Source organism: Alexandromys fortis, unplaced genomic scaffold, assembly GCF_014885135.2.
Source record: "Alexandromys fortis isolate MF-2015 unplaced genomic scaffold, M_Fortis_MF-2015_v1.1 scaffold_48, whole genome shotgun sequence".
In the NCBI taxonomy this organism is placed as follows: Eukaryota; Metazoa; Chordata; class Mammalia; order Rodentia; family Cricetidae; genus Alexandromys; species Alexandromys fortis.
This window is the reverse complement of record NW_026067947.1, coordinates 3,225,551-3,240,210: the sequence shown is the minus strand read 5'-3', so window position 1 is coordinate 3,240,210 and position 14,660 is coordinate 3,225,551. Positions and strand designations below refer to the sequence as shown.

Genomic DNA, 14,660 nt, shown 5'->3' with positions numbered 1-14,660 from the left:
TCCCTTGAGGCGTGTGAAGCTGATCCTTAGAAGAGAGGCACAGCTCTTAGGGTCTCAGTCAGTGCTGGGTGATGCTCGTCCACAAGTGTACTTCCCTTGAAGACAACATAATGAACTTCATTATCCCATTATGCTGATGAATCTATGACAATGGTCATTGCTCATGGTGGCAGTCATTCCTTAGGAATTTACATCTGATTGATCACTGCTTACCCAATGGAAATGTTCTTTTAAAATATTTTTGGCATTCTTATGCCTTGAGAAGAATAATGACCACATAGCCTACCTTAGGAGAAATAGGGTTTGTGTGTGTGTGTGTGTGTGTGTGTGTGTGTGTGTGTGCCCATCATCATGTATGAAGAGGTCAAGGTCAGCTGTCTTCCACAAATGCTTCCCACATTTTTTTCTAAGATGGGGCTCTGAACCCAGGACTCACTGGTTAGGCTAAGTTCAGCAAGCTGCACAGACCTCCTTTCTCTGCCTCACCAGCCCTGGGATTACAAGTATACCCCTTCAAACTTCCTCTTTTTTTTTTTTTTCTCTTAAGTGGTTTCTAGGGATTGAATACAGGTCCTCATGCTTTCCTAACAAGCACTTTTTGCCTGGGTCATCTCCCAAGCCTCAGAATAAGGATGTTCACACTTGTCTGGCTTGAACAGTCTATGTTTTGCAGGCAGCTGATGCCCAGAAAGCAGTGTGGTGACGCCAGTCTGAGCTAATCTGAATCTGGAAGAGATACCCACTCAGACCGTCATCTCTGAACTCCCATTTTGTTCTGCTTGACACACAACCCACATGGTTTCCAGAGACATGTGACTATTCAAATCATAAATCTTCATACATCTTTTCAGTTTCAACTTCTCTGCTTGATTAATCTGAAAAATGGGTACAGTCACCAACTGCTTCCTGAGCATAGCGTGGGAAGAGAACACATTCATACGCCTGAAGGACTTGCACTGGGCCCTCATTCTGCTTGTTTGTTTTTTTTCTTAGAGCATTCTTTCTGTAGGCTCCATAGTAGTGGAGGTGGCGTAGTCACCTCAAGGCTTCTGGCTGTGTGACAGGGGAGACAGTGACTGACATCTAATCTTACACATTCAGAAAGCACTCAAAGGGGAATTGACTGCCCCTTCAGCAAAGTTGGAAAACTCAGAGCCCCACTTGGTAAATAGTATACTCAAAACTCAACCAGACCCACCGAAGCCCATGGCTTTAGTATGCATACTTACTGTCTGTGACAAGACTGTCCTGGCCTCCACTGGTATGTGAAGTGCCATTGATAAAATGAGAGATGAAACAGTGTGTCTGGCTGGCAGGAAGGCGTTACCCTGCCTTTTCAGGGCGCCTGTGTCTGGAGGGTGTAGGTTTCCTCCCCGCCTCATCTACAGGGCACCTGAAGCCAGGTTAATCCCAAATCTGAAGTGAAATCTTCATTTTGCATGGATGTGTCTTGTTGCTCTTGCTTCTCAGGACATGTTAGCATTATAATTCGGAGAATGGATCCTAAGAATGTGGCTCTAGAGGTAACACTGTCTGTAAAGTGCTCGTCCCATAAGAAGAGACCATGTGTTCAAATTTCTGGCACACACATAAAACAGTGGCAAGTGTCACTCATCCCAGAGTTGGGGAGATGGAGACAGCCTGGTCCCTGGGGCTTGCTGGCCAGTTAGTCTAGCTGAATGGGTAAGCTCTGGGTTCAGTGACAGACTCTGCTTCCCAAATAATGTGGAATTGAGGAAGTTCTCTCAATCTGACATTTAAACTTCACATACATCACACACACACACACACACACACACACACACACACACACACACACACCAAAAGAAAAGAGAAAATAAAAGAGAAGACAGTGATGAACACTTAAGGGAACCAGACTCCCTCATGGGGTATCTCTGCCCTCAAGAGTGACAGCTGCATTCAATTTAATATTTTTTATTTTCCCGATTCTAGAAGGGAAGTGAGAATATTGGGGCTAATTTTGTGTGAAGAAAGAAGCCCAAGGAAGCATCCAAAGCCCCTGGCCCTAACCCTTCTCTCTTTTTTCCTCCAGGGTCCTTCTGTGTGTTGCAGTCTCGTGGCATTCTGCAGGCCCCCTGCCAGTGACCCCAGGCTTTTTATGGCTGTGAGACTTATTAAAAGCTCAGGGTAAGTGACCAATGTCTGTGTCGCCAAGGGGTGGGGAGAAAATTATGGGCCACCTGCCCCAGAATCAGGCACGAGTTCCAAAGCTGGCAGGCTCCTGTATGCGGTCACTTTCTGTGACAGTTGTGTGATTTTTAGTCATGGCTGCCTTCAGGGCTGGGGATGGTGGTTCACTGGTTAAAGTGCTTGCCTTGCCAGCATGATGGCCTGAGATTAATCCTGTGTCCCCCCCCCTGCAAAAGCCAGATATGCACTTATCATTGAAGCACTGATAGGTGAGTCTGGTGGCTTGCCGAGTTCTAGGTCCCCTGAGAGACCCTACCTCACAGAAGAAGGTGAATGACTCCTGGGGAATGACACCCTTGGTCTTCACACATGTCCATACATGTGCATATGTACCTGCACAAACATGAACATACATGTATACGTGTGCACACACATTCATGCCCCAAAAGAACAAACTAAAAGAAATCCCATTTGTACCTGGTCATGGGTCATTGCTGCAACATGTCCAAATGCAGAGACGGCTCAGGTTGTTTCAGAAGGGCCAAGGGTGACTCTAGTTACCCTCCTGGGTCACAGACAGTGTCTGTGGCAGTTAGGCACTCTTGCTGTTGGTTAGCAGAATTAACCATGAGTACTTGAAAAAAAATGAGGACCAGAGAGATGGCTCAGAGGTTAAGAACACTGCTTGTTCTTCCAGAGGATTTGAGTTCAATTCCCAGCAACCACAAAGTTGCTTACAACTATCTATAATGAGATCTGATGTCTTCTTCTTCTTCTGGCCCTCAGGTATGCATGCAGAGAGAACACTGTGTAGATAGAGCACTGTATCTGTAAATAAATAAATTTTTAAAAAGAAAAAAAGAAATAGTTAACATTAAAAAAATGAGTGGGGTTGCTATGTCCCTGTGAATATTGTATACACAAATAAACATGGAACTATATTGACCTGAGGGCTTTGGTTTGCTCCCCCATCCTCTCATACATCAAGGTTGGGGTACAATCCATGAACTTGACAGCTCACAGGGTATTAGTCTCTCTGACCTTGAGCAAAGTATAAATGTAGAAGAATTAGGGATTTGAAATGCCTGCCCTTCCAACCTGGCAGGAGACTGGCAGGCCGAAGCGGGGTGGACTGTATGTGAACGGCTGCTTCCCATGGGAGGGGAAAGCCCTTCCATCTTTCTGCCTCCTCTGTCACCTTCGCTTTCATGTGCTAACTCAGGGTGGTGGAATGTTCTTTTATTTTGTGAGTCATGTGGTCTCTGAGCTCCGTCTGTGTTACACTTGATGGACACGCTGTTGAAATATCTCTTTAGTATCAAATATGGATGAAGGGATACATGAGTAGATTATGGCAGGCTAAAGATCAAATGCCAATGAAGAGTGATTAAATTTCCTTTAATCATCAGAATCTGAGAGGGCTTTAAGATCTTCCACCTTTAATATAGGCCTTAATAAATAATAATGCTTTGAATGCCTGCACTATGTTTGAATTTCACAAGTCTTGCATGTCAAAACATATAGACAGGCTCAGCAAATACGCTTCTCTAGACCAGCAGTAGTAATTAAGAAGGGAAGTCAGGGTTAAACAAACAGGGTTAAGAATAGAAGGTGGGAACTGGAAGCCCGATTTGTGGATTTTCCTAGGGTTTTTGTCCTCCCAGAAAATGGCAGTGCAGTCTGAAGGGGTGTTTTGTTTTTACTGTCTTATTTGCAAATGACCACCCCAGAGCAGATGCTCCTGGAGGGAGGTGTGCAAATCTGCTGTGTGTTCTCCGTCTTAAAGCACACGTGGGTAGAATAGTCTGTGCCTGCTGTCTTTCTGCTCTGCCTGCTCCATGGTATTAGTGCTGTCTTTCCTTGTGGTGGCTGCTGGGTCTCCAGCCATTGCTCCTAGATCCTGCAAGTAAGCGATGGAATCAAGAGATGGAAGTGGCCCTTCTAGCAGAGGCAGCCCTCTTCGCGCAGCTTCCCTGAAGCCTCATTCATGATGTCTCCTCCTTCTCTCTAGATTCCTGAGAAATACAGCCTTAGCTGTAGGAGATGTGGTGCCCCAGAGGAACGTAAAGCAGGAGATGCGGGCAGTTGCAGAACTGCTTGAGTGGTTCCTCACACGACGTTGTACATTTGCCCTGGTTCTTGTTGACTTACTCTGTGTTGACATTTCAGGGTGCCTGATTCTTAGCAGAGACTCTCCATGTTTCCTACAGAGCCATGCTGAGTCTGAGACTTGCAGGGATCCTCCCCACCTCAGGTGTAAGAATTCTAAGTTCTGAATATTCAAATGAGTGTTGATTAGTGTGGTTCTGAGATTTTGTCCAGGTTAAGTCATGGTAGCCCAATGACATGGCCAACTCCTGCCATGCTCTCCCAGTTTATGGAGGAGACATGGTTGATGGCCCTACTTTCTTTCGCGTTTCTTACGTAGACCCGAAGATGTGGCAGTTCATCTCCCGCCATGCCCTCCCATTGGCTGTGGAGCATGTCAGCTGATCTGTTCTTGGCCTGTCCACATTCTCTACTTCAGATTGACCTGGAGTCAATCTTTCTCTGAAAATTTTCACCTGGCACAGTGAACAGGATGGAACTTCCCTTGTCCTATGAGATGTTCTCTTTGTCTCCAGCCTGTGCAATTTTGGTCCTTAGCCAAGGCCGTCATTGTGCAGAGCACTTCCCAATGGGAAGGTTGGTACCTGCCATCCTGTGACTGAGTTGTAGATAGTTGTCTTGTCTGATAGAACATACACTTTTTACAATCTAGTACTTGCTGCCTGGTGTTCCCTTTAAATATACATGCATCTTTGGGGAGTGGCCCTGATGCCCATCTACAAGGGCTTCACAGCCATTGAACCTGGGTGGGCAGCTCCACGGGCAGAACAGAGAGCTTCAGGTCCTATTTGGGTGATGTCTCTTAAAGACGAGCTGTTCTTTTCTTCCAAGCTGAGGTCCCAGCGCTGCTTATTGCTCTTTGATCTTGGTTATACTGATCTCTTTTCTGTGCCTCAGTTTCCTTTTGTGAGGTGGGGGTAAAGGTGTCACCTGGATCATAGGGTTATTGCTACTATAATGAGGTGGCTCATTCTCCACGCTCTGTGCTCAGAGCCTGGAACACAGTTGTCAACTTGGAAGGCCAGCAAGGGCTTCTGGGAGATGTAGTGGGAAATGTTATCCTGAACTTTCTTACTTTCCAGTTTAGAGTTTTCTTTTTTCTTTACTCCTATTCCCTTTACTTTTTGGGGTGAGGAGGAAGAGGGGAGAAAAGGGGCCCTGCTGTGTAGATCAGGCTGGTGTTATGCTCCACGTCCTTAAGTCTCAGTCTCCACAGTGCAGAAATTACACATACACCACAGTTTCCTGTCACACTCTTCGTTTTAAAGGTGACAGGAAAGGCAGAGGCTTGATTCCTGGTGATGTTGGCATGTTCATGTTTCGTGTATTAAATGAACTATCAAATGGAAAGCAAGGAAGAGTGGGCTGAAGAAATTCTTGTTTGGTAAGAACACTTGCCTCAACCATAAGGACCTGAGTTCAGATCCCAGAAGTATTATAACAAACCAAGCATAGCTACGTGTGTCTGCGACTCTAGAGCTGGGGTTTGCAAGTCAGTGACTCCTGACCTTGGCATGACAAGATCCGAGTTCAGTGAGAAACTGTTTCAACTCAAGAAGGCAGAAGATCAAAGAGGAAGATACCCATTGGCCATCTCTCGCCTCTCCATGTGTGCCAGAGTGCTTCTCTTTCCCCTACAGGCGCACACAAAGATGTGCCACCAGCATAGGCCCCACCCAGATGTGGAAATAAGTACAGTTTGTTTGCTGTGTGCTGTTAGGTACCACGTCTCAGACCCTTGGAGCTTGCCATTAGAGCCCAAGGCATCTCCTCAGAACCTTGGAAATGGGGTATTCATGGCACTGAACCCTCACTTTGGCCATCTCCCTGGGGACCCATTTCTCCCAGTATTAGTCAGAGCTGGTTTGATCTGCCTGGCAGTAAAAGGAACCTTGTAGTGGCAGAAAGCCTTCTAGGCGGTTAAATGCATAATTGACATGTCAGTCCAAGTCTTCATGTTCTTATCTTTTGATGGAAAACTCACATTTGCATAGCTATAAATATCCATTCCTGTTAACACCTTTTACCTGCTCTGAGAGGGTGATAGGTTGCTGTATTGTTCCGTTGTGCCTGTGGTTGTCAGGCATTCTTCATTACAGGCTTGTTACATAAAAGCCAAGGTGTAGAGACTGTCCCCTTCCACCTTTCCACATCACATAATTTCTGCAGGTATAATGTGAATATATAAATTCTCATACTCTTACTGCCATGAGCCTTGGGTTAGGTAGGGCTGTATTTGTCATTTGTTAATTTATAGTTTATTTCATCTCAACATATAAAATAAAAGGATGCCATTAAAACATTTTCAATGGGGCTGAGAAATGGCTCAGTTGATAAGGTGCTTGCTGCATAAGCATGAAGATCTAAATTTAGGCCCTCAGTACCCATATAAAAGCCAGGCACAACTCTGGTCCCAGCAGGGAAAAGGCAAAAACAAGAGGATCACTGGATTCTGACCAACTGGTCTACCCAAGTCCGTGAGTTCCACATTGAGTGAGAGACCCTGTCTCAAAAAATAAGGTAGAGAGCAGTTGAGACAGACACCTGATATCAACTTCTGGTCTTTGCATATGTGTGTGCCCACATATTAATGAATGTATTGCATGCCCCCCCCCACATTTCTCTTCCACATCTTCACATCCCCCAACCTCACCCGCAGGCACATGCACAAAACAAAATGGAAAAAATGAAACACAATACAGTAGAAGATCCACCATGCTTTTTGAAAACAGAAAAGGATAAAAATTCAATGAGTGCCAGCCACCAAAGGCAAGCATACAACGGAGAAAAACTTTGCTTCATCTGCTAACAGGCTTCAGAATAGCTAACACCCAGCTTTTTGAGATCTCTAAAAATAATCTAACACCCCTGTTTTCAAATATCATTTGAGAATGTAGAATAATAATTCTCGGAAGGGGAACTAGGTTGCACACTGGGAATTGGGGTGAATTATGTTTGCACAGGAAAAGGGCCAGCCTGGACCCACCTCTTCTGCCCTCTCCAGGGCCCCAGGAGTGTCAGCAAGGGGGCCTTGGAGCAATGGCAAGTGTTTGCATGAGTGTTTTTGAGTTCAGCTGCCCTGTGTGAGTCCAGCCAGGTGTTGTGAGTGCCAGGTGACTCTGGCTGAGAGTTGCTGGGACTGGAGTTCTCAGTACCAGCTTCTAGAACAGACTTTCTGTCCTGGTTCATCTGGTGGAGAGAGCCCAGGCTTCATCCTTGTCTTTCTGTGTCCCCAGTAGTTGTCTTGTGTGACACATCTCTTCTACATGGGCCTGCTTCCTGAATGTGGTCATTGCTTGGGACTCCTCCTCATGGAAATCATGCTGGGCATGTTGGGGTTTATATAGCTGTGTGGGACTAGAAGAGCTGGCCTGTGCACCTTCGTCCTATTCTCTAGCAATGTGTCATGTTTCTCCCTTGCAAAGTCCTGAGAGATGAATGTCGAATTCTCCCTTTCTTTTTCCTCCCCACCCCCTGCTTGCCCCCATCCCTGTCATTGTTCCTATCTTTAAACCCCTCCCATTTCTGTCACTTTTGCTATCTCTGTCTCCATCTGTCTCTGTTTTAAGGTGGTTCTGGGGATGGAACCCAGGACCTCTACCCCAAACTGCATCCCCAGCCCCTAAGATGTCATTGCTTTTTCCCTCCTTGAATTTTCTAAGTTCATGAAAAATGTAATCATGAGGAGCTCGGCCCAGAACAGTTAAAAGAAACAGTGCAGCTTTTGAAGGCTGCCCATTGCCACTGCCTTTCCTGAGGGCCAGCTGTGTGTCCGGTGTGGTTCTAAGAATTGGACATTTATTCACTGAGGACAGCTCTGAGGCTTCTAAAAGTCTCCTTTTAAGATGAGGAAACTGAGTCACAGTGAAGTGCAATTCTCCATGCATAAGTACGAGAGTGTGGATTTGAACCCAGACCCTGTTTTGCTATTATCACTGGTTCATAACCACTACTCAGCTGGCCTTATCTGCATTCCTCTTCTCTCATAATATTGATATGCAGAGGTTTTATTTTAGCATGTGCCTGGCTGTTGCTATGAATTGCGGGACCATACCTTGAGCCTGTATGCTTGAATGCTTTATCTATACCCTTTTCATGCATTTAAGGTTGTACATATTTTATTTGTTTGCTTGTTTTGTTGCTATTATAGGACCTATGGGGAGTGAAGATGTGTCCTAGTATATTTGGGAACAAGCACATCCTCTGTCTCCAGTGGATGTGTCCGTTACATCTTTTGCGTTGTTTTGCTGTGGTATGCTATTCTAATTAACCTCACATCTGCAACCCTCATTTTATGTCGAGTTAGCCTCTGACCAGCCAACGACTGACTTGTTCCGCTCAATCACCTGTGTGAAAAAGTGGGGTTAGCTAGGGTGCCCTGCTCAGAGCACTGGTCCTCTACTTGGGGTGGTTTTGCAGCAAGCTGGGTCAGCGCATGTTCCTGGCACCTGCAAGCACTCATCAGGGAAACTCTTTATTGACTACCGTAAAGGTATGGCCACTTAGAGTTAATCTCAGCTATCTTAAGAAAACCAGTAGAATTGTAGGTTCTCAAGCTCTAGTCATGGGCAGTGTTAGTAAAACAGGAGGCTGGAAGATGCGCCAAGTCAGTAGCCAGGGACCGCAGCTGATCTCTTTCCACTGAAAAGGCTTTAAGTGTCTATATTTCCATGTTGACTTGGAGCAACATGTAGATGTGTGTAGCATATATGCATGTGAATATGTGTGTATGTACATACATGTATATGAGAGTATTTCTCAGTCACTGTCCATTTCATTCACTGATGTAGGTTTTCAGTCAGATCCCCAGAGGTCACTGATGGCCAGTCTGGCTAGAAAGCCATTGTTTTTGCCTTTCAAGCCTTGGAATTGACTGGGGGCTTGGGGGGAGCACCATGGCCACCTGGCATTTGCATGGATTCTGGGGGTTTGAACTCCATGCCATACGCTTAGATAGCAAACACTGTAACAAGTAGCAATAACCCCAGTGACACAGACCACTTTTTAACACATCCCTGCCTTTGCACCCTGAGCCTCTCAGTTTTCAGCTCTCAGAGCCAAGTCAGTTGACTGTGACTGGCCAGTGTAGGCGAGGGCATTGAGTGGGCTTACAATTTTCACAAGTCAGATAAGCTTCAAGAACATCTGGATCAAGGGGCTCGGGGGTGCTCCTAGATTCCCACCCCAGACTTGTGGCTACTCTCTGTTCTCTGGGGACACATTCTGGCTAAATCATGACACCCTTCCTGCAAATATTATGGAAGAAGTCCAGCAGAAATAAATCTGTTCTTTTATATTTTCTTACATTTGCTATTTGTTGTATGAGTATGTGAGTGTATTTGTATGAGCATGCATGTCCGTGGAGATGATAGAACAACCTGCATGAGTTAATTCTCTGTCTCTAGAGACTGAACGCAGGTGAAACCACCCTGCCAGCACAGGAAGACTGTTGGGTCTCGTCAGTATCAGACAACTTGGATTGACTTTTGCTGTGATTTGTGTGTTGTGGAAACACATGTGGAGGTCAACCTTGAGTCACTCTTTGAGACATGATCTCTCCTTGGAACTTTGCCAGACAGTTTAGGCTAACTGGCAGGATAGCCCCAGAGATCTGCCTGTCTCAGCCTCCAGAATTCTTGGGATTTCAAGTGTGCACCAACACACTTTTTCCATGAGTGTTGGGAGTCAAACTCAGGCATTCTTGCTTACAAGGCAGCAAGGTAGGCCCTTTACCAATATAGCCTCTACCCCCCTCCTCCACCCGCCTTCTGTGATTGATTCTGTGTGCATCTGAAATGCTAGGGCTGGAACAAGACTAAGATGGGTCCCCTGCCCCTCTGTAAAGCAGTAATTGGTGTTTGCCCAGTGTAAAACAGTGATAGGTTTAGAAGGTAGACAGAATCCCAGGGAGCTAGACTCTATTTGCGTATGTCAGGTGGCTCAGCTAGGCTGTCATGACCTGTCATCTTTGAGATGTTGCCTGTGACCTTGTTTGCCTAGTATTTGGACATCTCAAATGACTTTCTTACCTGGAAAATGGGCCACACCTCAGAAATCTGACCATTCCTCTGTGCTCCAGCGGTTGGGATCCGCACTACTGTCTGCTTCCTTTTTCATACTTCTGCCTGGGTATCCATCTCATGTCTGTCACCAGTATTCTGATGCAGGCCATTTCATTTCAAAATTCCACTGCAAGATCAGAAGACAAGGCGCTGGTGGGCTGTATCTGTGTGGTTGAGGAGGACATTGTTGGCAGTGGGAGGCTTTAGGGAAGGAATGAGACTGTGAGGACTGGGAAGAAGATGAACATCAATGTGCTTCTGAGGGGAATATCCATGTTGGTGGAGTTTGCAGGATTCAGCTCTCAAACTTGGAGTGAATTTCCCAGAGAAGCTGCCTTACATGACGGTTGATGTGTATCTTTTATAAACAGTTGATTTATTTTTATTTTATGTATGTGTGTGCAGGCCTGCATGTATGTATATGCAGTACATGCATGCCTACTTCTGAGAAGGCCAGAAGAGGGTGTTAGATCCCCTGAAACTGTGAGCCACCTGATATGGGTGCTGGGAACTGAGCTGGGATTCTTTGCAGGAGCAACAAGCTCTTGTAACTGCTGAGCCATTTCTCCAGCCTGGAAAGCACACAAATCTTTTTTTTTTTTTAGGTTTTTCGAGACAGGGTTTCTCTGTAGCTTTGGTGCCTGTCCCTGAACTAGCTCTTGTAGACCAGGCTTGCCTCGAACTCTCAGAGATCCGCCTGCCTGTGCCTCCCGAGTGCTGGGATTAAAGGCATGTGCCACCAGTGCCCGGCCAGCACACACATCTCTTGAGTCTTCCTGGCCATATTAATGATGAGATCGAGAAGCTAATTTCAAAGGAGGTTATGGGCATCAGTGGCATGCATTCTGCTTCATCCGTCTACTAAATACTCAGTGAGGAGAAAACCTGCCTGGGTGTATTTCTGGTGAATTAAATTGCAGAATTAATTCCCAGTGTCTAACCTCCCTAAGAATTTCCAATGTTGAATATGTTTACGTAACACACATCCTTTGATGAAAAATCTTCTGGACTGAGTTTTTTCATTCCTTACCTGAAGAGAACCTTCCCCAGGTGTTCGGGTTGATACAAGGCATTTTGTTTTGATCTTTTGTTGTTGTTTTGTCTATTCTGATTTTTTTTTTTGAGACAGGGTTTCTTTTTGTAGATTTGGAGCTTGTCCTAGAACATTCTCTGTAGACTAGGCTGGCCTCAAACTCACAAAGATCTTCCTGGCTCTGCCTCTCAAGTGCTGGGATAAAAAGTGTTTGCCACCACTGCCGGGTTCATTCTGATGTTTTGAAACAAAGTCTCACTATGTGACTCAGTCTGACTTCCAACTCTCAATCCTCCTGCCTCAGACTCTAGAGTCTGTACCAGGGTACCACCACCACACCCAGAGTGAAATATCAACACCTTTAACCACAGAAAATGCCCTGCGGTTGGTATCTATGTATTTACTACTCCTTGCTATCAGAGGCATGGATGATTTTAAATCTTAGGGGTTACCAAAGGCTTAAAAATTTATTCAGTTATATGTCTATTGAACTAGTTGGTTTAAACATCTTTATTTTCATATGCCCTGGGTAGAATTTATTTTTTCTTTGCACATGTTCCTTGCGTTCTAAAAATTTGAACCTATTAAGGATGGTGAGATTTAGCAAAGAACTCTTAACTCTACATGCTTTTAAGGCGTGCCTGAATTACTAATTTTCATGTCTCTCATATCTTCTCCTTGGCCCAGGATCCATCCCCCTATCTGGATCTGTGAAAATGACTTGATTAATTAGGCAGTCTGTTAATTCTGATTACCCAGTTCTAACAGATCAGTGTCCAAGCATCACTATGCGATTTGGATTAAAAAGCTCTTCATATTATCAAAACAAAATTTCCAATCACAGATAAGCACGGTGAAATATGTTACCTTAAAACAATGCATCTCCCAAGGGAGAAAACTTAAAGGATAAAAAAGTGCTTTCACCCTCCCAAGTTATCATTATTTTTTTTATTGTGACATTTTGACGATTGTCTTTCACGAAGAATATCCTTAAAAGGATGGAATTTTCTTTTTAGGTCTGAAAATTACAGCCGACGTAGCCCGCCTGTGATCCGAGCATGATGGATGCATTGTGTTTTCACCTCAGAGTAATTTACTGCCATTGCGCGTGCTTATATGCCAGTTCTGACCACGCTGGCCTCTGATATTGGAGTCACTTGTAGAAGTGAACTTTGCCAGTGTGTGGGGGAGGGGTGAGTTTCATTAAGCCTGCCTCTCTTTCACAGCTGAAGGCGTTGATGGTTATTAAAGACCACTAGGCCACGCCGTCCTTTCTCCTCCTTTGCTAATGGTTTATTGCTAAGAATAATCGGGTATCACACAGAGTCTTGCTTCCTCCTTCTCCCCCTCTGCCTCCTTTTGGTCTTTTCTTGGTACGTAACTGTGTGGTAGAAAATGCGCAGGTAATGGCTCCGAGCGGGTTAAGAGCATTTGGCTACACCAGCATTTGGAGTTGAGTTCAAATTCCCAGAACCAATGTAAAAAATAGTTGGCCATGTGTGCATGCACCTTTGACACCAGAATTGGGGTTGAGAGTGGGGGCATTCACAAAAGAATCCCTGGAGCAGGCTAGCCAGCCAACTTAGCAAAAGAAAGATAAATTCGGAAGCTGGTGTCTCAGAGGAATAAGACAGAGGTGTGCGAGATTCCCCCATATTGTATGTAGCTCATGTCTCTGTGTGTGTATTCCCCTGCCACACACGTATGTCCACATACCCTCCACACACACGCACAGTAAAAGTTAAGAAAGTGAGCGGGTAAAGTCAATGCAAGAATAAGTTTGTGTGTCCCATGCATTCCAAAGTTTGTGTTTGTAATTGTCAGGTTCCAGTGACGTCTACAACAGCAAACGGTGCTGCTGGTCTCTGCTCCTCCCCCTTTCATGTTCCCACCTCCATGCACTCAGGCACACAAGCGACACATGGTTTGTATACATATACTCATAGCGCGTGCTCTCTCAGAGGTGCATAGACGGGTGGGTGGAAAAGTCTATACACCAGTTGACTCCCTGCCCTGGCTTCCTAAGCCACATCTGGATCTGTGCAGCTGCTGTGACAGTGGCTGGAGATGATGGATTTAATATGTATCCATTCTAGGAGTTTACTAAACTCTAGTTCGACATGAATTACTATATTCAGTTTCTGTGGGAAATGGAGACATTGAATAGAGAACATTTTTCTGCCTCCCTCCCTCCCTCCCTCCCTCCCTCCCTCCCTCCCTCCCTCCCTTCTTCCCTCCCTCCCCACCTCTCTCTGTGTGTTTGTGTGTGTTTGAGAGAGAATTTGGGGGGAGGGAAGCGAGCATCGGCAGATGTGTATGTAAGCCAGAGATCAACGTGAGGTGTTTTTCTCAAACATCATCCATCTTGTGTTTTTGAGACAGGGTGTCTCAGTACCTTGCTTGTACCACTCCAATTAGTCTTGGTGGGCTGGCCAGTGAGCTCCAGAGCTCTGTCTTTCTAGTACTAGGATTAAAAGTATGTACACTGGCTTTAGCTCTTGTGTGTGCATGTGTAAACGTGGGTTCTGAGGTGCATCCCCAGGTCCTTGTTTGTTGCTTAGCAAGCACTTCACCACCCGAGCCATCTTCCCAGCTGAGAAAATGTTATTCATATTTCCGGAGGCATCCTGTTGATTGCCCTTACTGACCTGACCATAGCCAGAGGCTCTAAGCATTAGGCCCCTGGTTTCCTCCTGTAGTAGTACCCAGTATGCCTCTTTGATCTAGAAAGCAGGTCTCATATTGAAGGCAGATGCAGAAGGCTCTTTAACTCAGATTAGCATCTGGGGGTTCTGTGAATCCTATTAGTTTTCTTAATTAGGAACATTTGACATTAGTCATAGATGACTCTTATTTTGAAGGGGTGGTTGCTGGCTGTTCAAAGGTGAAGTGAGGCTTAGGCTCTCTTTTGGCAACTTGAGTGACAGCATGGTACTTGAGTTTCCTGCTAACGTCTCTCTCTTCCAGAGAAGGAACCAAATATGTGATTTTTTTTAAAAAAAATAATAAAACCCATTCTTCATTATATTAATTCTTAATTCTCTAGTCATTCGCAAAGAAACATTTTGACCAAGAGATGTTATCTGTGACATTTATAGGTCACACTTTCAATCAGAATTTTAATTTACGTTATTTTATTTAACTAATTTTTTTGTGTGTTTTTACCGTTTGAATCCTGGGCCTCATATGTTCCAGGCTCTCTATTGAAGATCCGAATCCCCATTGTTGAGTTCACTTTTGTTTGCTTTTCATTTTATCCGGGGACAGAATCTTTTGGAACCTTTGATCCTCCTGTGTTAGCTAGC

The 14,660-nt window shown here is 45.1% G+C and overlaps 1 protein-coding gene across 8 annotated transcripts in view; it reads left to right on the top strand.

Moving 5' to 3' along the window:
• Positions 1-14,660, top strand: part of Foxp1 (forkhead box P1) — a 622,100-nt gene that overhangs the window by 214,999 nt on the left and 392,441 nt on the right. For all 8 annotated transcript variants that reach the window (XM_050149366.1, XM_050149370.1, XM_050149375.1 and 5 more), the window contains one exon: positions 2,054-2,148. The gene's annotated coding sequence lies outside the window, so the exon portion shown is untranslated. The remainder of the gene's footprint in view (positions 1-2,053; positions 2,149-14,660) is intronic.